The sequence below is a fragment of the Protopterus annectens genome, chromosome 17.part0, assembly GCF_019279795.1.
Source record: "Protopterus annectens isolate FY-2018-M chromosome 17.part0, PAN1.0, whole genome shotgun sequence".
NCBI lineage: Eukaryota > Metazoa > Chordata > Ceratodontiformes > Protopteridae > Protopterus > Protopterus annectens.
Genome location: NC_056751.1, coordinates 211,966,584 through 211,991,334, shown reverse-complemented (window position 1 = coordinate 211,991,334; position 24,751 = coordinate 211,966,584).

Sequence of the window (24,751 nt, the reverse complement as noted above, 5' to 3'; positions counted from 1 at the left end):
AGGTCCCACAAATGGAGTATAAAAAGCATACTCCAGCCCCACCAAAAAAGAAAGAAAGAAAAAAACAATGACACCAGAAACTTTGTTTTGATCTGGTTCAGGTATATCCAGGTTCTTTCCATAAGAGGATTGAAGATGCTTTACATATTTCTTGCCCATGACTTTTCTTTTTTTCATTTGACTCAGGGTGTGCTATGTTATGGTGTCTTCATATCTCCAGTTCATATAAATCCCCTCACTGATTTACTATACAAAAATAATTTACTATATGAAGTACCTCCATTTAGCAACAGAGGTCAGACACCTATCCATCAACACACACGCACACACACACACACACACACACACACACACACACACACACACACACACACACACACACACACACACACACACACACACAGACACACACACACACACACACACACACACACACACACACACACACACACACACACACACACACACACACACACACACACACACACACACACACACACACACACACACACACACACACACACACACACACACACACACACACACACACACACACACACACACACACACACACACACACACACACACAGACACACACACACACACACACACACACACACACACACACACACACACACACACACACACACACACACACACACACACACACACACACACACACACACACACACACACACACACACACACACACTCACTTCCAGGTCACACCAATCCAACTTACTTAAAGTAAGTAGTTCAAAAGCTTAGCACTGTATTGATAAACCTATGAGGCTGAAAATATATCATAGTTTTAAACATCTGATGGTATATGGGACTATTTCTAACTGCCTGTAAAGAAACATGTGAATGTATATATGTATACATGTATGTAGGTGAATGCATGTATGTAAACATGTATGTAGGTGAATGTATTTAGGTGAACGTATGCATGTATACATGTATGAGGATGAATGCATGTATGTATACATGTATGTAGGTGAACATATGTATTTATACATGTATGTAGGTGAATGTATGTATGTATACATGTATGTAGGTGAATGTATGTATGTATACATGCATATAGGTGAACGTATGCATATATACATGTATGTAGATTTACAGACACTTACTCAGGACACCTGTGCTTCACTCACAGTTGCTTGAACATGCTAGCTTCGGTTCTCATACGCTTGTGTTTTCTTGCTTGGTCCTCTGTAGACTGAGTTTCTATTTACTGTTACATATGTATGCCTGAGTATGTGTAGCTGTATCTGATTTTAGCCACCTTACTGGATATACTGATTATAGAAGTATAGCAGACCTGACATCATTTTATTTTAACTCAATATTTTTAATCCTGTACAAAGTAAAATATTAATATTCACAATAGAAGATATAAATCTGAGCTATAACTGAGCCACCCTGCAGGCAGCCATCCCTCAGAAAATTAATAAATTATAAGCAGCAGAGTCCAAGTGCAAAGGAGTACAATGCTATATTTACATCCTAGGGCAGAAGCAAACAGTATTGACAGGTCATATATTGATGTAATAGTTTGTAAAATGGTAGATGCTTGCTTCAGCTGTTTTAAAGTAATGATAAATATAATGCTATAACTTTTTAAGTTTAGAAAAGAATGAATTTTCAGCCTACCTGTCTATAATGTAATTGATGCCATTAACAACTTTAAAAAGTATTCTTTGATTAGTATCCCTCCACAGGAGAATTTTGATAAATCATTACTAAAATCATTAGATGATACAAGGAGACCACACTGCTGTTTGCATTAAGTAAAATAGTTTAATGTTATGAAATGGAACTAATATTCCTTTTTTAATCTGTTTCTGCATGCATGTTTATCTGTGTCTATATCATAATATTTAAAGTTCATTTAATCTAAACCCATTTCATAAGCCCTCCCATTGAAAACTCATTTCATCTAAAGTTCATTTCATCTGAACTCATTTCATTGAAAAATGCAGAAGTCTATAGACATTTATTTCTATAGAAATTTTATATTTGGTGGTGTGATATCTTATCATAGGAGTTATTAGGGAAGTGAGACTAGCAGAGTATGTGTGGACTGCAATAGTCAGCTTCATGCTGTAGCCCTAGATTTGTAGATCATTGTGTTTTCATTCCAGCAATGATTCATTTTGTGTGTAGTGTTTTCATTTTTCTCCAAGGCAGTATGACCATGGAGTTAGTATATATAAGAAAGGGGGGGTTGGAGTAAAGCTCCCCCACACATGGGGGTGCAGGGATGCTTACCCCTCTGCAAAAACATTTTTATGGTATATTTATTGGAAAGTAACCTTACGATGAAATTAGTTTTGATGAAATAACTGTACTTTAGATGTTATGATACAGACTCATTTAACTATTTGTGTGCAAAACAAGATGGTAACCCCCAAATTAAAAGTTATGCTTTCATTTCATTTCCATATATCAGGTTTATTTTTGCACATTATTGCAAAATATTAACAATCTAAAACTTGGTGCTAAATCAATTATTACAACATATATGATAGCAACCTGAAAACAATCAAAAAGCATGCCAATGACCATGTCAATAACAGAGCTAACAAAACAACTAAAATATAAAACATATATATATATATATATATATATATATATATATATATATATATATATATAAAGTTAGTAAAGATAAATACCAAAATATTATCTTAATAATGAACAGACAATAAGGATACACGAGAAGTTGGGAATATCCTCTCTATTAAATAACAATTTTAGTGCTAAGCGAATGTTTTACCCGGCTGTCTGAGACAAACCTACATTTTCACATCTTTTGCGTCACTGCATATCCATCTATTCATTCATGGTGCCATTAATATGTGTATATCTTATTATATTAATGAAGCAGGTCATCTGCTACCCTGCATAGTTATAGGCCCCATTTGATCATCACAGTCTGTCCACATTAAATATGCATACTTAAGACTAGCCTGGGGTACATCCTGCGGGGATTTTCACAATAAATTTATATATCTGGGTTGTGATGCTTAACTGATAAATTCATAGACCAGTTTTAAAATTATACCACCTCTACCCCAAAATTAATTAATCTCCCAGTATTTAGTTTTATGGAAAAGAGAAATACTCATAATTTCCTTCACTAACATTACCATGGGGCCAAGCAGGTTCTGGATGCTTGCACCCTCAAAATGTGTAACCTTTGTCTGTAAAAACTTCTTGTCACCCTTCACATTGGCTCTCTGTAACTGTCTTCTGTCTTCCTGTGAGGAGTAAAATATCTCCAATAAATCAAGGGCACCTGATGTTTCAACAGTCTTGGAGTCCTCTTTAAAGACTGCTACAGCCTTATTTGTGGCATATGCAAGATAGAGGCATGTGACCCATCAAATATCAATATATGCTGTTGAATCATGCAAACTGCAGCTTGCAGTGGATCATTTAGCACCATTTACTGATCCCACAGGCTGTTTTCCATTAAAAAACTCTTTTTGTCACTACTGGCACAGAGCCACATGGGCAAACTAGGAAACTGAGGTTTGTTTGACAAGTAAATAATGATGAGTGAATCAGGCCATGCTACAGGTGAAGGTGCATCCCTCAATCCATTCCAGGCAAGCAAAACCTTTGGCTAAGATAATAAAATTAAGTTACACAGTGCGTATCCAATGTCATGACCTAGCTGAGATATCCAATGTCATGACTTTGCTGAGTATCCAATGTCATGACCTAGCTGAGATATCCAATGTCATGACTTTGCTGAGTATCCAATGTCATGACCTAGCTAAGATATCCAATGTCATGACTTTGCTGAGTATCCAATGTTATGACCTAGCTGAGTATCCAATGTCATGACCTAGCTGAGATATCCAAAGGATGTCCCTCTTCATCTAATCTGGCCATCACAACCTGCTTTCTTCAATTTTCCACTCTAAATGATCCCGTAATGGCAGGTGCCCCTTCCATATACTGTAAAAAGGGTGCCTTTTTTCAGGACTTTAAAAGGAGTGCTTAACCACCTCCTGAGATGTGCAGACAAGATTCATTGCACTCTGTGAAAGGTTTAATTATAGAGTGCTGACGATTGCCATGCATTCTGGATCTGTGACTGCCACATGAGAGACATAAGACTTGATGCAGAATGCCACCACCATTCTACCTAAATCCAGGAAAGGCACCCCACTACTATTCACCAGTATATGTAAAGCTGACTTTACCATGTATTTATATTAGGTGATGCATGGATATGTCCAAACAAGTAGTAAAAATTAGTTGGATAAAACAGCATTGTCAGTGCTGATACTTTGCCTTGATGACTAAGATGTAACCTCTCCACATATGCATTTTTGCATATAGGTCTTCCACAGAAGATGAAGTTTTATCTGTAGCATTTTTAGTGAGTTCGGATGAAACCAGATCCCCAGATAACATGCAGGTCCCTGCCACCATCTATATGCCAGCGCCCATTTATTGATTGTAATTCTTGAGCTTTGAACATGCTTGGGAATATTTCTGATTTCAATATTGCTCCACAAATGCATTTAACAGGCTTTCAGTCATTGGAATATCTTGTACTGTTTTTTTTTTCTTAATAGTAGGTAGTCATCTGAAAAACAGGGTCCTAGTGTCCAGTCCCATTAACTCCAATCCTAATAATGCTGTAATATATAGATTTGTTCAGCCAGCGAGTTTAGTTGTTAGGATGAATAAGGCTTGTGACAGTGAAAACCCGTTCTGGTGCCTTTCTTTAATGTGAGTTGATCTGATGGGCAGTTCCTTGTTAATTCCGTTGCAAAGGGTTGATGATATAAGACCTGTAATACTGTAATGAAGGTCATAGGAAACCCTATAACTAACAATACCAACCAAATATATTTCTACTCTATGGAGTTGAAATCCTTTTCAAAAACATTACTGCTGAATGGTTGAACTTCTACAAGGTCTGAAGATAAATTAGTAAAGTATATAAACAGGTTCATAGGTGTGTATTAGGCTGAAAATCACCTGGGCCTTTTTAGGTTTTGCCATGCATGCTAAATCCCTGACTAGTTCTACTACCCCTGGTAGTGTAAGCAGTGGCTTAGGAGATGCAACATTTGCAAGCAGGGGCCTGGGAGATGAATCATTTACAAGTTTCCTGTGTCCATTTGAGACAGAAGTGCCAAAGGACTAAGCGTCCCTTTATAAAGCTAGCTTTTATGGGATGTACTAAGTCCAGTGAAATATACTTAGGCAAATGAAAGCTGTCAGGACTCTCAACATTCTTGCTGCCAATATCTATACCTTCATTTTAATGAAGAAGGTCTATAATTACTTGCAAGCATTAGATGCTGTCTTGACTTTGGCAGAAATACTATTCTAGAGTCTCTCAGGAAGTAGGGAGAGGTCCCCATGAATACATCTTGGTAGACCAAAGCAGTGGTGGAGTCAGATATTATTTCATTATCCAATAATGGGCCAGGAACTTTTTTACTAGCCATGCTGTTAATACAATGTGAATTTCCCTAGAAAGGATAAGAAATTTTAAATGAATCACTTTGCCCTGAGGGATGGTCAGCAACTGTAGATTCTTAAGAAAGCTTAGATTCTTACATGACACAGTCGCCATATAAAACAGGTGCGGCCCTTTGGAAAGGGAAGCATAAAATAGGTAAATAATACTATTAATTTCCATAGGGCCTTTGATCATTTGTGCCCCTTAATGTATAGCTCGTATTTGCTTTCCCTTGCCTTATTTTAATCTGTAAGCTAACAGCCTCCCAGGATCCTCTGCTCATGCTTGTAATGGAACTTCAGATTACAGGGATGCCCACTGCTGCTCTGACTAGTTTCACTTTGAGCATTTTTTATGGCAGTAATAACTGTTTGTCCTTAATCCTATGCCTCCTGTACTGCCACTGTAGTAATACAGATGCTGTTGAAACAGTTTAATCTGCACATCCATCCTCTTCAATAGATGAGCTTTAGCCTCCCAGCAGCTATCACAGAATGCCCATTTAAAAGACTCCCACCATGCTTCTGTAGGAATGAAAGATATACAATTTAGAAAGACAAAGTTGGTAACTTCTTCTACAGTATAATCTTTTGGCAAAGGGTCTAAAAGGATTAATGGGTCCATTCGCCGTCCTTTAGTTGAGGGAGTTCTACCGCAGACAAGACTGATCTGCAGTAAGATCCCCGAATGATTTGACAGAGGGGAGGTGAATAGTTGAATGCTTTCATCTTTTCTGAAATTAAAACATAATCTTCTCTGCTCCCTGCTGCAGATGACGGCCAAATATATTGACCCTGGGTCCTCTTGATTTATGACGTGCTATATATCCATCAAGTAGCAGTTATTAACCATACCCTATACCATAGCCTGAGCTTTAATATGCCTTTTATAACTTGATGGTATTCTATCTAACACTGAATCCATTACTACAATAAAATCCCCCTCCACTGATTCGGAACCTTGTGTGTTGTACTTGGCTATGTCATGTGAGTGGTGTGGTTTTTGTGCTGGCAATCTCCTCTTTGTCAGGAGTACTTATTGTGGCATGAGAGAACAAGGATTCCAGGTTACTGATGTAGATGCATTTCTTGCCAGTAGAAGAATTATGTCCTAGGAGAAGAGGGCTGTCACGAAATATGAGGCAGTTGCTACAGTGTCTCAGTATGCCCATGTCGACTAGGCTGGCAAGAAAAGCTGAATCCAATTGTTGTCTCTTGCACATTGACCAAGAAGGCAGACCTGTAATGCTCAATGTGTTAGCTTTTATAACAGTATATGTCTATGACCAAGTGAATATGTTTCTGGTAGGCCAGTTCCTCCCTATTGTCTTCATACCTGAGTTTGACCCACAGTCAGACCGCAGTAACTAGGAGTCAGCTAAATCACAAACAAAAGCTCCCACTCTCAGGTGTGTGAGATGGAATCATGCCAGACATTCCTATTTCCTGTGGCTAAGTCCACCAATTCCTAGACACCCAGCTCTCTCTATTGATGTCTAGGTCACTTAGGTCATAGTCAAGTCTCTATCTCACTATATTACAGAAGTTGGACTGCTTAAGTAACAGCTTTCAGATTGAATCTATGCTTACAATACAGACATCTGGCATGCAAACATATGACTTGTAGTTACTCCCATTTCATATCATGCTTATTTCTGTTTTCAGTCTTTATGATACACTTTTCAGTCTTTATGATACACATTTCAGTCTGTGCTAAATCACAGTCAGCAGTTTGCTTCATTTTACTGAAATTCTGATTTTGTAACATATATTAATGAAATGACAGTATGTATAAAGACGTAATACACTCAGTGAGAGTACATAATTATTGTACTACAAATTATATATTTTTCTTTCCCTTTTTGGCTTTTCCACATATGATTCATTTACACATTTCACAGCTTCCCAATAGCTCAGTGTAATGATGTGCCCCAGCCTTCTCTTCCAATGACGCAGAACAAGCAGTTACTATCATTATAGCCTATTTAGTGGATATATTGCAGTTCTACTAGGAAATGCAATTGCTTCAGCAAACTAGAGACTTAAGACAACATTAACAAGTGAAATTCTATTTTCCCTTATGGTCATCTCATCTTTTGTACTGTACAACAAAAGTATCTTTATTTGTTGAAATGATGGGTAAATAGGTTTGTATTAAGTGTTCCAGAAGGGTTTGTTAACATATTTGTAGCAACCATCATTTGTTAACAATGACAGAATCCTGCCACTGATCAAACAAAAACACAGCAAATTAGAATATAATGTGACCAGTGATGCTCAGCTTAGCTATTGCCTGGCAGATGACAATTAATCCTTATTTATGTTTACAAGCTTTGTGTATGATTTGTTTACAAAGGTATAATTTGCTAAGAATACTGACAGCATTGTTGAATCTACAGTCCATTCTTTTCAATAAATCATATCAATTGGCATTTACTAAACGTAAACCAAAGCTCTTCAGTCAAATATTCATATATGCATTCCTCTTTCGTTAAAATGTACATTATCTTTGTATAATTCAGATAATGATAGTTTCTCACATCAATACTATAACATGGTGAAATATTAGAATGGCATTTTGCACACAAAAACTTGCAAAGACTTGTGCATTATTTGCATGTTAATAGCTGAATTCAGAGCTGGTAAATAGATTTATAAAACTTTTCTTTTCCTTTACTGCTGGTTGTAGATAGCTGGCAACAGCAGGTGTCAAATCTTACAGTATTCAGAAAATAATTTAAAGACATTTCAGTCTTTATCTCAAAACAATTATAGGAAATGACTTTTTGTTTCTCCATTGCCATCTGTCCCTGATATAATATTTGCCTTAAGGTACTGTTTTATAAGAAGAAATTTGTTTCACAGCAGCAGGACAGAATCCTAATAACCAAAATATTTTCATTTTGTATATGAATATGTTCAAATGGCATGTAAGAGGGCAATGTTTTGTTTTTATTAAAACACTGTCCATGTGATAAAAGGAATGAATAATATAGAAAATATATTTTTTACAAATGTCAAGGTCATGTTTTCCAATAAAACATTTGTTTTTGTTTACACAGTATTTTTCGGAACATTTCCATATAAAAGATACTATTGTAAAGATGTTAAAGCAGTGGCTTGATAATAAATGTAACTTTTGTTGCAGGGCTACTCAGAAAAACACAAGCATTCATCCATCTTTTCATTCAATCTCTAATAGCCACTTTGTCTTAATCAATGTAACAAGGGAGTTCAAACCTATCCCACAACACTTAATGAGCTTATGGAGAAGAACTATAACTGGATGAGATTCCAGTATAATACAAGAAACACACACGCACGCGAGCACACACACACACACACACACACACACACACACACACACACACACACACACACACACACACACACACACCTTTGGGCAATTTGGAGGATTACCACCTCATCTATTGCATGTCTCTGGGGTACAAGAGGAAACCTGGCCCACCTGGTCAAATCCCACCCAAGGCAGAATAGGCATGCACACTCAACACATAAAGCATCCCGGCTGGGAACCAAAGTGGAGAACTAAAAACTAGCTGGTTAGCATTCCTAGCTGTCTTCCCTCATAAAAACAAACCACAAAAAAGGATGATATTTGTAAGCAACGAATGATGACTTCTGTGAAGAGTAGTAGAGATAGGTGAAGGCTGCCAGCCTATCCAGATAGAATTGTGCAGATAATCTATCATCTGTAAATATGAATGTTGAGCTTAAAACAATGTGGCAACATTGCCATCTGCTGTAAAAAAAAAAGCTAAGTCAAGCATTTCTTGTTGGTCCTTTGAAATTAAAATTATTTCATCACTGCCTTTGATGTTTTACAAGTCAGCTCCAGTCTGGCTAGATGAAGGCTTCCTGCCTATTGTTTTAAGGCTAAAGTTAATGACCAGAATTTACATGTGGAATCTCCTTTATTGCTCTAAGTGTAAAAGAATGTAAATGCAGTTTCTTTCAGCCTGGGAACACCAGGAAAGTGTAAAAGATGACGTAATGTTTAGCAGGACTGCAGTTTCAATTTAAACAGTGAGAACCAGAGATTATGAAGCATTTTTGTCTGGACATCCAACTCAGCACTGCCTTATGCTCTCTTTATGTCAGTAGTATGTTAGAACTGTGTTTTCTCCTAGAAGTAGCTAGGAATTAGAAAGTTTAGACTAAGTGTTTTTCTATGATGTCAGAACTGTAGTACTGATTTATTTTAAGTATTTCTGTGTGATCTCGGAACTCTCTTGACAAGCACTGACTGTGTAGTAGAAAGTATTGTCTTGTGGTTTTAATTATTTATTATTAAATATTTTAAAACCTTTTAACTGTGGCTTGTTTGTATAGAAATAATTTAAGCTCTAGTGTGCATTGCATATTTATAGAGTTTACTGCCCAAGTCACTTCAAATAAGCTTGACTGATTAGTCACACTACCAATTGGATAATAATAATGCACAGTAATAATTGGACACCCTTTTAAGGGCCTTTGAGTAGCTGATAATTATTAGTGGGTGGTGGCAGCTGGTACTACTGTATAGTCTGGGTAAAAAGAGGCACAGCTGGAGAACCTGTGCCAGCCCTCCCCAGAAGTGTCTGTGTAGTTGTGTAAACTCTTATCTCAAAGTGTGTGTGTGTCAGCTACTTGGGCAGGGATATGAAGCACTGGTTGGACAGAGAGGGTGCTGGAGGTTTTAGCTTGCCCACTAGGCTGAGATCTGGACCCTATAGCTGTACCAGTGGGGAGTCTTATTGGGGACCTGGAGAGCAAGGGAGCGACCAGCCCCAGACTGACTTTGATCTTTGTGTGCTCTTAAGGGAAATTGCACTTTACTGTGTGTATGTCTTATCCTTTCCTCATATATGAGATGCCCTCTCTGGTGATAGTGGTGAGGATTGAGGCTTCTTGAATGCTGGGCCAGGGCACAGACGTCACAACTTCCATATAGCTTTTCAATTCAACAGGAACATTTGTTTAATGAGTCATTTTTATTTTATGGCTACAAAGGTTTGAGGGTACTTCCACACAGTAACTATGACATAAATCATCAATTATCCTTCTATTTTGCTGTGTGCATTTTTTCCTTTCTGTGGTCACAGTCACTTGTCCTCCAGTGTTTTTCCTTTACAATTGGTGTTATACAGTTAACATGTTTCTAATACCTCTAGTCTTCTTCACTACATACAAGGATGCCAATGATGCCCATATAAGGAATAGCCAGCAATCAGTGCTTGCTTTTGACACATCAGGAAACATTATCATTTTATGCCTTACTCCATTCCCCTACAATAATTTCAGCAAATAATTGTGCCACCACACCTGTGTTACATTTTAAGGCCAACATTTTAATTATGCTAGCACCTACAAACAGAGAGAGAGAGAGAGAGAGATATAGAGGGAGCGAGTTTATATATAACTCCATTACATAACAATGTAAGGAGTAAAACCTGCAATTCTGTTCTGCACAGAAAACAGGGCAGTGAAATAAGTGTGGATGAAGATGCTTGAAGTGACGGAAATTAAGTGTCTGAGATGGGTGGAAGGATCCACACTGTGAGAAAGAATGAGGTCATCAAAGTAGAAGCCAAACTTATCCAAGCTGCAAAGAAGGTCAAGCACAACAAATTATGGTGATTGATCATATATTCAGGAAAGCGAAAGATGATTTGGTGAAGAAGATGTGAGACAGAAAGGAAAAATGCAAGAGGAAACAAGGATGTTTAGACAGTGAATAGATGTAGTCTATGACAGAAGGCCTGCAACATTCAGGCATGACTGCCAAAGAACAAATAACAGAAAAATAAGAAAACCACTACTGATGGCAAAGAAAAAACACTCACTTTAATGTTTCCACACTATTAAAACATAAAATAAATTGACATACCAAATTCACAGATAAGCACTCTCGCCTGATAAAATATTAAGGCATCATCAGAGTCAGTGAAGACTTCTTTAGCTCTATTTAAATAACATCATGCCATGTCAAATTATGTATTATGAATAATAAAATCTTAATAAATAAATAGTAAAAATGTTAAAACAGTTAAAAGTTAAAAATAAGATATCTGGAATGCAACTTTAACCTGTTGTAAAAATGGTAAATGAAACAAATCTTTGCAAAAGTAGATCATAAACATTCTAAACCAGATAAAACATATTCATCAAGTATAAACTTCACATAATAAATTCAAACATTGTTTGTTCTCCTTTTTAGAACACACAGTAGAGATGTATTGTCATTAATGCCTGGCTTTTAATCTAAGTAGCCATTCTAACTCTTTGCTTAAAAGTTCTAATTTAGGGTCACCCCCTCTCATTCCTACTTTTGTTTTGTCTATCACAAACAATATACATTGTTTATACTCATTGCATTCTCTAGTGTGCCTGTATAAAGCACTAGTCTCTTTTCTTTTTCTTATATCCCTATTATGCGCCAGAATTTTGTCATGTAACTTCCTGATGGTCTTGCCTATGTAGAACGCAGGGCATGACACACATGCATCAATATATACAACTCCTTTTGTATTGCAGTTGCAGCTTTCAAGTCCTGTTGTATGTTTCAGTAGTCACATAAGGACTATCATTAATAAACTTACAACTACTGTATGCCCCGTATTTGCTCATCCTAGAGATGTATGTCTTTTTAAGCTTTTCATTGTCACGCTCAAGTATTTCCTTGATATTTCTGCCCCCGCTGTATACAACTATAGGTTTTGCACCTAATTAGTTTTTCAGTTGGGCATCAAGCACACTGTCCCATATCCTACAAAAACCTTTTGCCAAATGTGGTGCTAAATGATTGTACTGAAATGACCATAAGATCATTCTTAGGTGTTTCTACAATCACCATCATTATAGTACTCATCCTACCTCTTAAAATGGGGCTAAATCTAGCAGAACAATTGTTTATAACTTCTTTTTTTAACTGATATCAGAAGCTTAATGGGATAGCCCCTTTCTTGGAACATTCCAATCAAAACATACATCTCATGTAAAAATTCATCATCATCACTGACCAACCTGGAGAGTCTAATCTTTTGGCCTTTAATGACCCTGCGTCTTTGATGAAAAGGATGGCAACTATGATATTCTAGGAGTGTGTTTGTATAAGTTCTTTTCCTAAAGATGTTGGAAGAGAGTTTGTCACTTAAACTGTTTTTGCTCAAAAAAAAAAATCTAAGAAATCAATATTTTTGCCGTTGGTGTTATATATAAAGCTTAAAAAATCAGTCATTATGTTCAAATAATTTATAAATTCTAACAGCTCTTCAAAACCTCCTTCCTACAGAATAAGGATATCATCCAAAAATCTATGATAAGATAAAACTTTGTTCATGTAAACCGAGGTGAATACCTCTCTTTTCTCCCATTCAGCTAAAACAAGGTTGGCAAAAATCGGGGCGCACTTTGCGCCCATAGCCACACCTGTTTTTTTGCCTGAAGTATTCACCCTCAAAACATAGAAAATTGTTGATAAGCATCATTTCAACCAGGTCCGCCAGTAAGTTAATCCTGTTTTTTTCCAACAACCCACTCCGTGTCAAGCTTTGAGTGAAATAATCCAAGCCTACCTCATGGGGTATAACAGAAAAGAGATTAATTACATCAATTGTGATGAACACAAAGTTCTTGTCACTAGGTGTTGTTGTCAATAAATCTAGACAATGCCATGAGTCTTTCAAGATATAAGTAAAGGACTTGAGAGCTGCCTTAGAGTGATGATCCACAAAGGAGCCCTTTGCCACTACAATTGGTCTAAGGGGGGGGGGTCACTCTGATTTTTATGTATCTTGGTGATCCCAAAAATTATTGGAATAATTGGTGTCTCCACCCTAAGATACTCAAATTCATCAGGTTTCAATGAGCCTTGATACAGGTCATCGAGCAACATCATGTCTGTTTTCAAATATGCCCTATTAATCTCATTTATTGTTGTCCTTTCATAGGTCTCACAACATCATGTCTGTTTTCATATATGCCCTATTAATCTCATTTATTGTTGCCCTTTCATAGGTCTCACAACATCATGCCTATTTTCATATATGCCCTATTAATCTCATTTATTGTTGCCCTTTCATAGGTCTCACAACATCATGTCTGTTTTCAAACATGCCCTATTAATCTCATTTATTGTTGCCCTTTCATAGGTCTCACAACATCATGTCTGTTTTCATATATTTCCTATTAATGTCATGTATTGTTGCCCTTTCATAGGTCTCACAACATCATGTCTATTTTCATATATGCCCTATTAATCTCATTTATTGTTGCCCTTTCATAGGTCTCACAACATCATGTCTATTTTCATATATGCCCTATTAATCTCATTTATTGTTGCCCTTTCATAGGTCTCACAACATCATGTCTGTTTTCAAATATGCCCCATTAATCTCATTTATTGTTGCCCTTTCATAGGTCTCACAACATCATGTCTGTTTTCAAATATGCCCCATTAATCTCATTTATTGTTGCCCTTTCATAGGTCTCACAACATCATGTCTGTTTTCATATATGTCCTATTAATGTCATGTATTGTTGCCCTTTCATAGGTCTCACAACATCATGTCTGTTTTCATATATGCCCTATTAATCTCATTTATTGTTGCCCTTTCATAGGTCTCACAACATCATGCCTATTTTCATATATGCCCTATTAATCTCATCTTTTGTTGCCCTTTCATAGGTCTATTCATTATTTAGAAGCTCATACATTTTGCAAACATAGTCAAACTGCTTCATTAGAACTATCCCCCCACCCTTGTCCGGCTTCATCACTCTATATTCTTTATTTCTGGCTAAATCATTCAGGCACAATCTCTCTTCCTTTGTTAAATTTCTAAAATTTGATTTGTCCATTTTTAATGTTTGTCTAAAATCATTTTCTACCAACCTCTCAAAAGTATTAATCAGGGGGTTGCTAGGAAGTATAAAAATACGTTTGCTTTTAAGACTCTTTGAGTTGTCAACCCCATTGTTTCTGTCATAAAAATACAGTCTTAAATTCAACTGTCTTGTGAATAGTTTAAGGTCAATTAACAATTTTGCTATGTCTTCCTTGAAATCAGGAACAAAACTAAATCCTTTCCTTAAAACATGAACATGTTCATTTTTCAAAGTAAAATCTGTTAAATTGTAAATAGTGCCTGTACTGATACCTGTTAAGTTCACTTCTAAGCTTGCACTAGGTATTAAACTGGCATCATTGCATGCTGTTTCAGCCTGTGCTCATACAGTCATATTGTCGCCTTCATAAGCATAAAAAGTATCAGCTTGTAAAACACATGCATCAGCTTCAACAAAATCAGTAATCGATGCATTTTGAAATTCAGTAGAATCATTAGTGTCCAAAGCATTAATAATTTCCATTTCAATCATTTCACTGTCACATATCATTCATGAAGAAACAGTGCTGTTTTTTGTAACATCCACGTTAACTAATAACTCATTTAATACCGGGCTCTCCTCCTTCCTCTCCCCCTTGACCATTGTCTCCCCCTGTATGGTATTCCTTGTTGGCCTCCCCAATGGGAGCCTTGTTGTTGGCCCTCTTGTTGTCTCTGGTTCAACAGGCATTCTGAGCAGCTCAGGGGTGGTTGTTCTAAAGAATATTCATTTTCTACCTGTCCTACTTCATTGGTATTCACTTCATTGCAGTAGGTTCGTAGGTTCATAGGTTCATAGGTAAGTACTAGGCTATCGGCCCTAGGGCGTATACAAACCTAGCCAAACAAGGTTCCCTGGCTTTCACCACCCAAGAAAATTATTTTCCTGTGCCCCTGTCAAGCAGCACCACAGCAGTGATCCCCAGGGTGAATTTCCCATTTCCCATCCAATTGTCAAGATTTCACTTAAAGATGACTAATGAGGAGCTTTCCTTGACATGAATGGGCAGCCTATTCCAGAGTATGGGAAATCTCTGGGACAGGAATCTATCCCTCCAGCATGTTCTGTTTATTGTGCTGACAAGGTTTAGGTCCCTGGAGCATGTGGCTCAAAGAGAGTGGGATTTCCTTAAGTGTAGCATGTCCATCATGTCTGGGTTAGACATGGCTTTATACATTAGGCAGAGGTCGCCTCGGAGTAGACATTATGCGATGGAGTAGAACTGGAGTTTTTGAGGTTGGTAATTCTCTTAGTGAGGTATTTCGGTGGCCTTTCTAGCTGTTGCAGATGTCTTGCAAGGTACATGCCAAATGTCGAGTTGTACTCTATGATAGGTCTAATAAGGGATGAGTAGAGAGGAACGATGACCTCTCTTTTTCTGGAGGAGAATCCCTTTGTGATGAGGTGTGCCATGTAGAAGGATTTCCTGACTATTGTGGTGACATGATTATCAAAGGGAAGACTATTATCCACCTGTGTCCCGAGGTCTCTTATCACACTTTCTGTGTTTAGTAGGCTACTGCCTATGTGGTAGTTCATGGGTATGGTATTTTTCCCAAAGGGGATGACAATGCACTTCTTGGCATTGAGCTTTAGGCCATGACTTTGACACCAAGCATCAATCTCAGTGAGGCTTCTTTGTAGAATGTCCACATCCTTAGGTGAATCGATTATGGTTCCTAGTTTGCAGTTGTCTGCGAATTTCGTTAGCCAGAGACCAGCTGTATTAACCTGGACTTCAGAGAAGTAGATACCGAACAGGGGAGGACCCTGGACCGAACCCTGTGGTACTCCACTTGTCGCTGGTCTGAAGTCAGATTTGGAGTCTGCTGCTTTCACTGTGTAGATTCTGTCAATGAGCCAGTTGGCCACCCATCTTGTGACATAGGGATTTATGCCTAGTCCAGTGAGTTTATCTATAATGCCAGAGTGGGGGATGGTGTTGAAAGCCTTGGCGAGGTCAAGATAGGCTGTGTGCACCACCTTACCCTCATCTACGCCTCTGGTGACTGCTTCAAATAAGTCAATCAGGTTTAGGAGGCATGATCTACCTTTTACAAACCCAAACTGAGTGGAGTCCAGAGTTTGGAGTTTACCTATGTCTTTATTTATAAGCTCTAGAATGATGCGTTCCATGGCCTTGCAGACCAGGCTCGTCAAGCTAATGGGGCAGTAGTTCCTGGAGTCTGTGGTGGCACCCCCTTTGTGGAGTGGGATAAGTGTCGCTGTGCACCATTCCATAGGCACAAAGCCTGAAGTGAGGCTATGGTTGAACACGGTACTTAGGTGGGGTGCCAGTTCGTTCTGTAGTTGTACAGAACACAGCATGGGATGTTGATCGGTCCCATGAATGCTGTATTCTTGGCTTTGGAGAGTTTGGTCTTTACCTGTGCGGCCATGATTTCAGGGGCTTTGCAGTCATCCGGTATGGGAATGGGCCTTTTTGGGGGTGAGGGGGGCTGAAGTTAGCACTGAACCTGTCTGCCAAGATGTTGGCAATATCAGTTGGTTCGGTAAATGTAGTGCCATTGTGCTGTAGTTCAGAGCAGATGCGAGTGTTGCCATTGAGATTCTTGGCATAGCTGTAGAAGGCTGTGTGGTTGTCTTTAGAATCCATGGCGATTTTATTTTCATAACTAGCTTTGGATGATTTTATGAGGGATCTCAGCTTCTTGCTGATGCTGACCAGGGAGTTCCTGCAATCATGGGATTTTACTCTTTTTTGCAACAGTTTCTTCCTTCTGTTGTAGAGCTTGTTTATGGCAGGGGACCACCAGATTGGCTTCCTTTTTCTGGAGGATAGCATCTTGGTTCTGTTGGGGATGGCATGGTCCATGCACTCGTGTATGTGCTTATACAGTGCATTTGTATATGATTCAGCAGTCATGCCGCTATTTTCCATCTGTGTGGGTGTAATGAAGTTTGCCACTTCTGACTTAAGAAGCATGAAGTTGAATTAGTATTTACATTACTGACACTGTCATTAACTGGGGGGTACAGGGTAAGCTCTGTGATTTAAATAGTCATTTCTGTCTCTTCGAAGTTTGTTTTCTTTCCTCTTTATTTACTAAAATGAACTTGTCCATATCACTAAACATTTTATTGTAGATATCTATCCAAACCAGTTCTATCAAATAGGTCTAAAAGCTCTCTGTGCATATTTGAATTTTTAACTGTACCCACCAGGAACTTCCAAAGGCTAAGACCTTTAGGGACCTGCTTCACTGCGATTGATTTCATCAGAAATTGCAAGGTCCTGTATTTCTTGCTTAAATGTTCATACAGATTGAGCTGTGTTTTTAGGGAGATTCAGTATGCTGTTCCCTCTGTTGTTCTGAAAGTTGCAGTGCAAGGCACCTGGAACAAACCAAGTACTCTATCTCCACTGGGGGGTGTTGCATTCACATTACTTGGTCTGATGTTGACAAAACTCACTGGAGGAGTGTGCAAAGTTAATAAAGCTTCTTGTGTGTTTGCAATATTAATTCCATCTGCTTCACCATATTGTCGAATTCTGTTAATATTGGAAGTTAGTTCCTTTACTGCTGATGTTAATTCCCCACCAGCATTTCAAGCATTTTTGGCATTTCTATTACACACAGGCTAGGTTCTTTCTCATAACCAGGAAATATAGCTGCTCCAAACCACCACACAGATGACATAAAACACAAATAATGGAAAATAAGAAAACCACTGCCTGTGGGAAAGAAAAAACACTCACTTTTATGTTTCCACACTATTAAAACATAAAATAAACTGACATACAAAATTCACGGACTAAGTGCTTTCGCCTGATAAAATATTAAGGCGTTATCAGAGTCACTGAAAACATCTTTAAGCTCTATTTAAATAACACCAGATCTTAAAGTCAATCATTACATCATTTCCTGCCATGTCAAATTATGTAATATGAAGAATAAAATCTCTAATAAATAAATAGTAAAAATGTTAAAACAGTTAAAAGTTAAAAATAAGATGTCTGGAATGCAACTTTAACTTGTTGAAAAAATGGTAAATGAAACAAATCTTTGCAAAAGGTAGATCATAAACACTTTGAACCAGATAAAACATATCCATCAAGTATAAATTTCACATAAAAAAAATCCAACATCTTTTGCTCTCCTTTTTAGAACACACAACAGAGATGTATTGTCATTAATGCCTGACTTCTCTTTGGCATTTAATCCAAGTTGCCATTCTAACTCTTTGACTTCCAAAGAAGATAGGAAGGTGGCACTGAAAGTGGATGTGACACCCAGACCCCATGCAGAAAATGGGAAAAAGGGGGTAGATAAAGATGACATTACACACACACACACACATATATATATATATATATATATATATATATATATATATATATATATATATATAAAATAGAATATGATATATATATATATATATATATATATATATATATATACATATAAAAACTACATAAATAAATATATAACTATATATAACTATATATATATATATATATATATATATATCATCTTCTTTCAGCTGTTCCCATTAGGGAACACCACAGTGGATCATCTGTTTCCATTTCTTCCTGTCCTCTGCATCTTGCTCTGCCACACCACCCACCTGCATGTCCTCTCTCATCACATCCATAAACCTTATCTTAGCCCTTCCTCTTTTCTTGTTACCTGGTAGCTTCATCCTTAGCATCTTTTTCCCAATACACTCAGCATCCTTCGTCAGCACATGTCCAAACCAACATAATCTTGCTTCTCTGGCTTTCTCTCCAAACTTTCCAACCTGGGCTGACCCTCTAATATACTTATTCCTAATTCTGTCCACCCTCGTCACACCCAGTGCAAATCTTAACATCTTTAACTCTGCCACATCCAGCTTAAACTCCTGCCTTTTTGTCAATGCCACTGTCTCCAACCCATATAACATAGCTGGTCTCACTACCCTCTTGTAGACCTTCCCTTTCACTCTTACTGCAACCTGTCTGTTAAAAATCACTCCTGACACTCTTCTCCACCCACTCCATCCCGCCTGTACTCTCTTCTTCACCTCTCTTCCACACTCACCGTTACTCTGAACTATTGATCTGAAGTATTTAAACTCATCCACCTTCGTCACCTCTACTCCTTGCATCATCACCATTCCTCTATCCTCCCTCTCATTCACACACATATATTCTGTCTTAGTCCTGCTGACCTTCATTCCTCTTCTCTCTAGAGCATATCTCCATCTCTCTAGGGTCTCCTCCACCTGTTCCCTATTCTCACTACAGATAACAATGTAATCTGCAAACATCATAGTCCACGGGGACTCCTGTCTGATCTCATCTTTCAACCTGTCCATCACCATTGCAAATAAGAAAGGGCTCAGAGCTGATCCTTGATATAATCCCACCTCCACCTAAAATGCATCTGTCACTCCCACCACAGACCTCACTGCTGTCACACTACCTTTTTACATATCCTGTACCACTCTTACATACTTCTCTGACACTCCCAACTTCCATATACAATACCACAGCTCCTCTCTAGGCACCCTGTCATATGCTTTCTCTAAGTCTACAAAAACACAATGCAACTCCTTCTGACCTTCTCTGTACTTCTCCATCAACACTCTCAGAGCAAACATCGCATCTGTATTGCTCTTTCCCGGCATGAAACCATACTGCTGATCACTAATCATCACCTCCCTTCTTAACCTAGCTTCCACTACTTTTTCCCATAACTTCATGCTGTGACTGATCAGTTTAATCCCTCTGTAGTTACTACAGCTCTGCACATCACCCTTATTCTTAAAAAAATCTGTACCAAAACACTTTTTCTCCATTCCTCAGGCATCCTCTCACTTTCCAAGATCTCATTAAATAATCTAGTTAAAAACTCCACTGCCATTTCACCTAAACACTTCTATGCTTCCACAGGTACGTCATCTGGACCAACATCCATTCCATTCTTCATCCTCTTCATAGCTGTCCTTACTTCCTCCTTGCTAATCCACTGCACTTCCTGATTCACTATCCCCACATCATCCAACCTTCTCTCCCTCTTATTCTCTTCATTCATCTACCCCTCAAAGTACTCTTTCCAACTGCTCAACACACTCTCCTTGCTTGTGAATATGTTTCCCTCATAATCCATTATCACCTTTACCTGCTGCACATCTTTCTTAGCTCGGTCCCTCTGTCTAGCCGATCGGTACAGGTCCTTTTCTCCCTCCTTAGTGTCCAACCTTTCATACAACTCTCTATATGCCTTATCCTTAGCCTTCGCCACCTCTCTCTTTGCCATGCACCTCATCTCCTTATACTCCTGTCTACTTTCTTCATCTCTCTGACAATACCACTTCTTCTTCACCAACCTCTTTCTCTGTATACTTTCCTGTACTTCCTCATTCCACCACCATGTCTCCTTGTCATCCTTCCTCTGTCCAGATGTCATACCAAGCACCTTTCTAGCCGTCTCCCTTACTAGCTCTGCTGTAGCTACCCAGCTATTTGGTAACTCTTCACTGACACCCAGTGCCTGTCTTAATTCATCCCTGAACTCCACCTCACAATTACCTTTTTTCAGTTTCCACCATTTGATCCCTGGTGCTGCCCTCGCACTCCTCCTCCTCTTCTTGATCACCAGCGTCATCCTACAAACACGATCCTATGCTGCCTAACTACACTTTCCCTGGTCACCACATTACAGTCTCCAATCTCCTTCAAACTAGCCCTCCTACATAAGATATAATACACCTGTGTGCATCTTCCTCCACTCTCTTATGTCACCCTATGCTCCTCCCTCTTGTTAAAATACGATGTGTTTCGGGAGGGTGTCAGGAAAACATTGGCATATAGTATAAAGGGAAGAGACTAAGTAATATAACTTCCAAACAACGCTCGTGAAGAAATGAAATGTAAGAAATAAGTGAAGGGACACTATTTAACAGCTAAACCTCTTTTATGCTAAGCTAAGCCTCAGTTTTTCAAAGCACACCATTTTTTGGTCCTCAGATTAGAGTTACAGTACAGGATGAAACAGTTAAACCAAAATAAGTATGCGTATGCAGTTTTTATAAAAAAAATCCTTGTATCACACAAAGGATTATTCAAAGTATGTGATATTGTTGGTGATTGTGCCTTATGCTCTGGTTGCAGCTGAAAATGTTTATTTTTTTTAGGTTTTTTTGAACTATCACTAGTAGAATGAAGGAAGGTGTATGCAAATGTTTCAGCCTAATAAATAATTGCTCTATAAGGTATAATGTCAGTAAAATTATTAAAGTGCTCCATTTCAGAACACGGCCATGCCACAACTGTTATTCAAGTTATAATAAAATACTATGAATTGCCAATACATCTGTTGACAGCATTCACTTCTTTCAACACTAGGAGACAGTTTATTAAATAATAGATGAACATTCAAGCCCTTATCCACATCAGTTTGAGTCCCCCATGCCTGCCTATTATATATAATTGTTTTTGTTCCCCATCAGTTTGAGCCCCTGTGCCTGCCTATTATATATAATTGTTTTTGTTCCCCATCAGTTTGTGCCCCTCATGCCTGCCTATTATATATTTTTGTTTTTGTTCCCCATCAGTTTGAGCCCCTCATGCCTGCCTATTATATATAATCACTTTTGTTCCCCATCAGTTTGAACCCTCCATGCCTGCCTATTCTATATAATTGTTTTTGCTCCCCATCAGTTTGATCCCTCCATGCCTGCCTATTATATATAATTGTTTTTGGTCCCCATCAGTTTGAGTCCCCTGTGCATGCCTATTATATATAATTGTTTTTGTGTATCCTTGGGGTAAGTGCAAGTGTTGCCAAAGGAAGTAAGCAATGACTAAAAACCTTAAAGCCTATTGGATAACCTTTACTCTAAGAAAGAAACAACAGCAAAATCAGAGTGCCCAAAAATACTGGATCATCTGATTCTGTTGTATTTATATAAGACATGCATGTCCTTTACAGGTTACCTGCTACCATATGGCTGGAAAGAAGAACATATCTTCATATTAGGTGCCAAGTTACAATACTGTGGTTTAAAACTGTAAGGATGCAATGCTATATGTGGCTTCTGGAAAAGATACGTGGTCCTTTAAGAACATGAAACTGACTAGTCAAAACACAGAAGTCTCCAACAGCAGTCAGCATGTCATATACATCCACCTTCTTCCAGATATTTGAAGCTTTTCAGCAGCTGGGACTAAGAGTCAGCTTAATCAAAGCAAAATCAATGACATTTAGGACGCATAAGTGACTTGCCAAGTACAAGGAGAAATGAAAAATCAAAGGTCCCGATGTACATCCATTCCCTTGGCCTATATTCAGTCTAATAAAATAATAGAACCTGACTTCACCCTGCACTTACTTCCTCAACACATATCTAAAAATCTTTGGTCATAATATCTGCCATGTTAAACTCTTATTTTAGAAGCTACAACCTACTATCCAAAGAATCTAGAATCTGGTTTCAAAGGATTGTTTCTTAATGCTCTGGAATATACCTTTCCTGTTATTAGTTCCAGATACGCACATAACCTTTAAAACCTGTACAACACACAGAAGTCCGAGGTAGCTAGAAGACAGCACCACTGCCTATACATCAAGGAAGAAGGATGGTTCCCCAGCAACCTTAGAATTACTGTTCTTCCCAGAAGAGTCATTTGCAAACTAACATGGACCACTGTAAGTCTCTACATCACATGATTAGGCTTGGACAATGGACTGAGTCATATAACTCATCTGAACCCTCATCTGTCACTCTTGGTTCCCTTCACTTCTTCCTTTTCTACAAATACAGGGCTTTGTCCTCCACTAGTCCTTTAGTCTGGAACTCAGTACAAAATCATAATCAGCTATCCATCTTACTAATGTTCATAAACGATGATAGTTATTACTTTTACAGTAAAGTAAATGTAAGCAACATAAGGTGCTATCAGTTAAGTCATTCTTTTATACTGGTCTGTATCTTTACAGATCTGTATTTTATGGAGCTTATAGTTGTGTCTACAGCTGTTTTATAGTCTGATCTACTTCAACCATTTTTTTATTAGACTAATACTGTTCTGTACCGAATACTTGTCCATTGTTTATACTGGTACAGCAACTATGAAAATGTAGATTGTTGTTCATTCAGCTATCTTGTTTGATAAAACCTGATGCTAGCTGAAGTAAATAGAAAAGGACACATAGTGCAAAAAAAAAAAAAAACAATCAGCAACAAAAGAAATGCACCTGAAAAACAGAAAATTCCATGTAGCTGTCTGATTCCTTATTAGTAATTTCCTATTTGTTCAAGCATGTTTGTTGAATGTGTTGTTTCCTGATAGTAGCTTGTTAACTACATTTTATAGTGATGTTTGTGGGCTCAAATGGCAGAAATATATTTTGATATCAAAACTGCAGTTTCTTGCAGAAATAGCAAGACATTGCACTTTTATATTATCTCTTTTTTTCAAGCTACAGCAACCTTAGAACATGAATAATAAAGCATAATGGTGTAGGGGTACAGGACACTTATCTATTGATTGATTGCTCGACTGATTGATTGCTTTATTGATTGATTCATATATTTATTTGTTTACTAGGAAGATCTGGCTGGGTACTCAGAGTGACTCCTTTTAAACAGAGGCACAAGGAAAAAGCTTCAAAATCTAGAAAACACATCAATACCATAAATTACGCATACAAAATGCAATATATGCATACATAGGATTTGAGAAAAAACATATACGCGCATTAACATAACTGTAGGAACATATAGTGAGAGGAGCAATATGTATACATTATAGTAAAACTGCAATGAGCGAGTCTTCAAAGTAAAAAATAAAGTACCAAGTATAAAATTGCAACAATATCATTTCATATGAAACATACCAACAGACATCAGCAATTGGTTTTACTCAGAAGATAACAGTGACATGAAGAGGGATATGTTTAGACAAGTAAAGTCAAGGTGAAATAGTAAGTTAGATTAAGGAAGTGAAAGAGAATTAGTGGAGTATGAAATTCTTTCTTTAGTTTTTCCATGTGGCTGCTGCACAGAACTGAGTTACGTGATGAATGTGTGAGTTTAGGTCACATGTGTATTCGAGTAACTTACAGTACCTTGTGAAAGTGGAGACCAGCAGTTGTGTTTAGAGGTATGTAGAAGGACAACAGATGGCTGGAGGTCCACATTTCAAGCCCACAGAATGAGTAAAATGATGTTCCATATGGAATACAATCTGCCTGCTACTAACATAAGCTGTGAACCTACTCTGCCTTCACCAGACTTATGCAAGGATAAATACCACAGATTACGCAGCCAGGCTATCAGAGTTTATAAGAACAGAGTTACTACTAGCTGCTTCTTTAGTAATAGAATTTGTAACGTGGCAAAGGCCTTTAGGTTT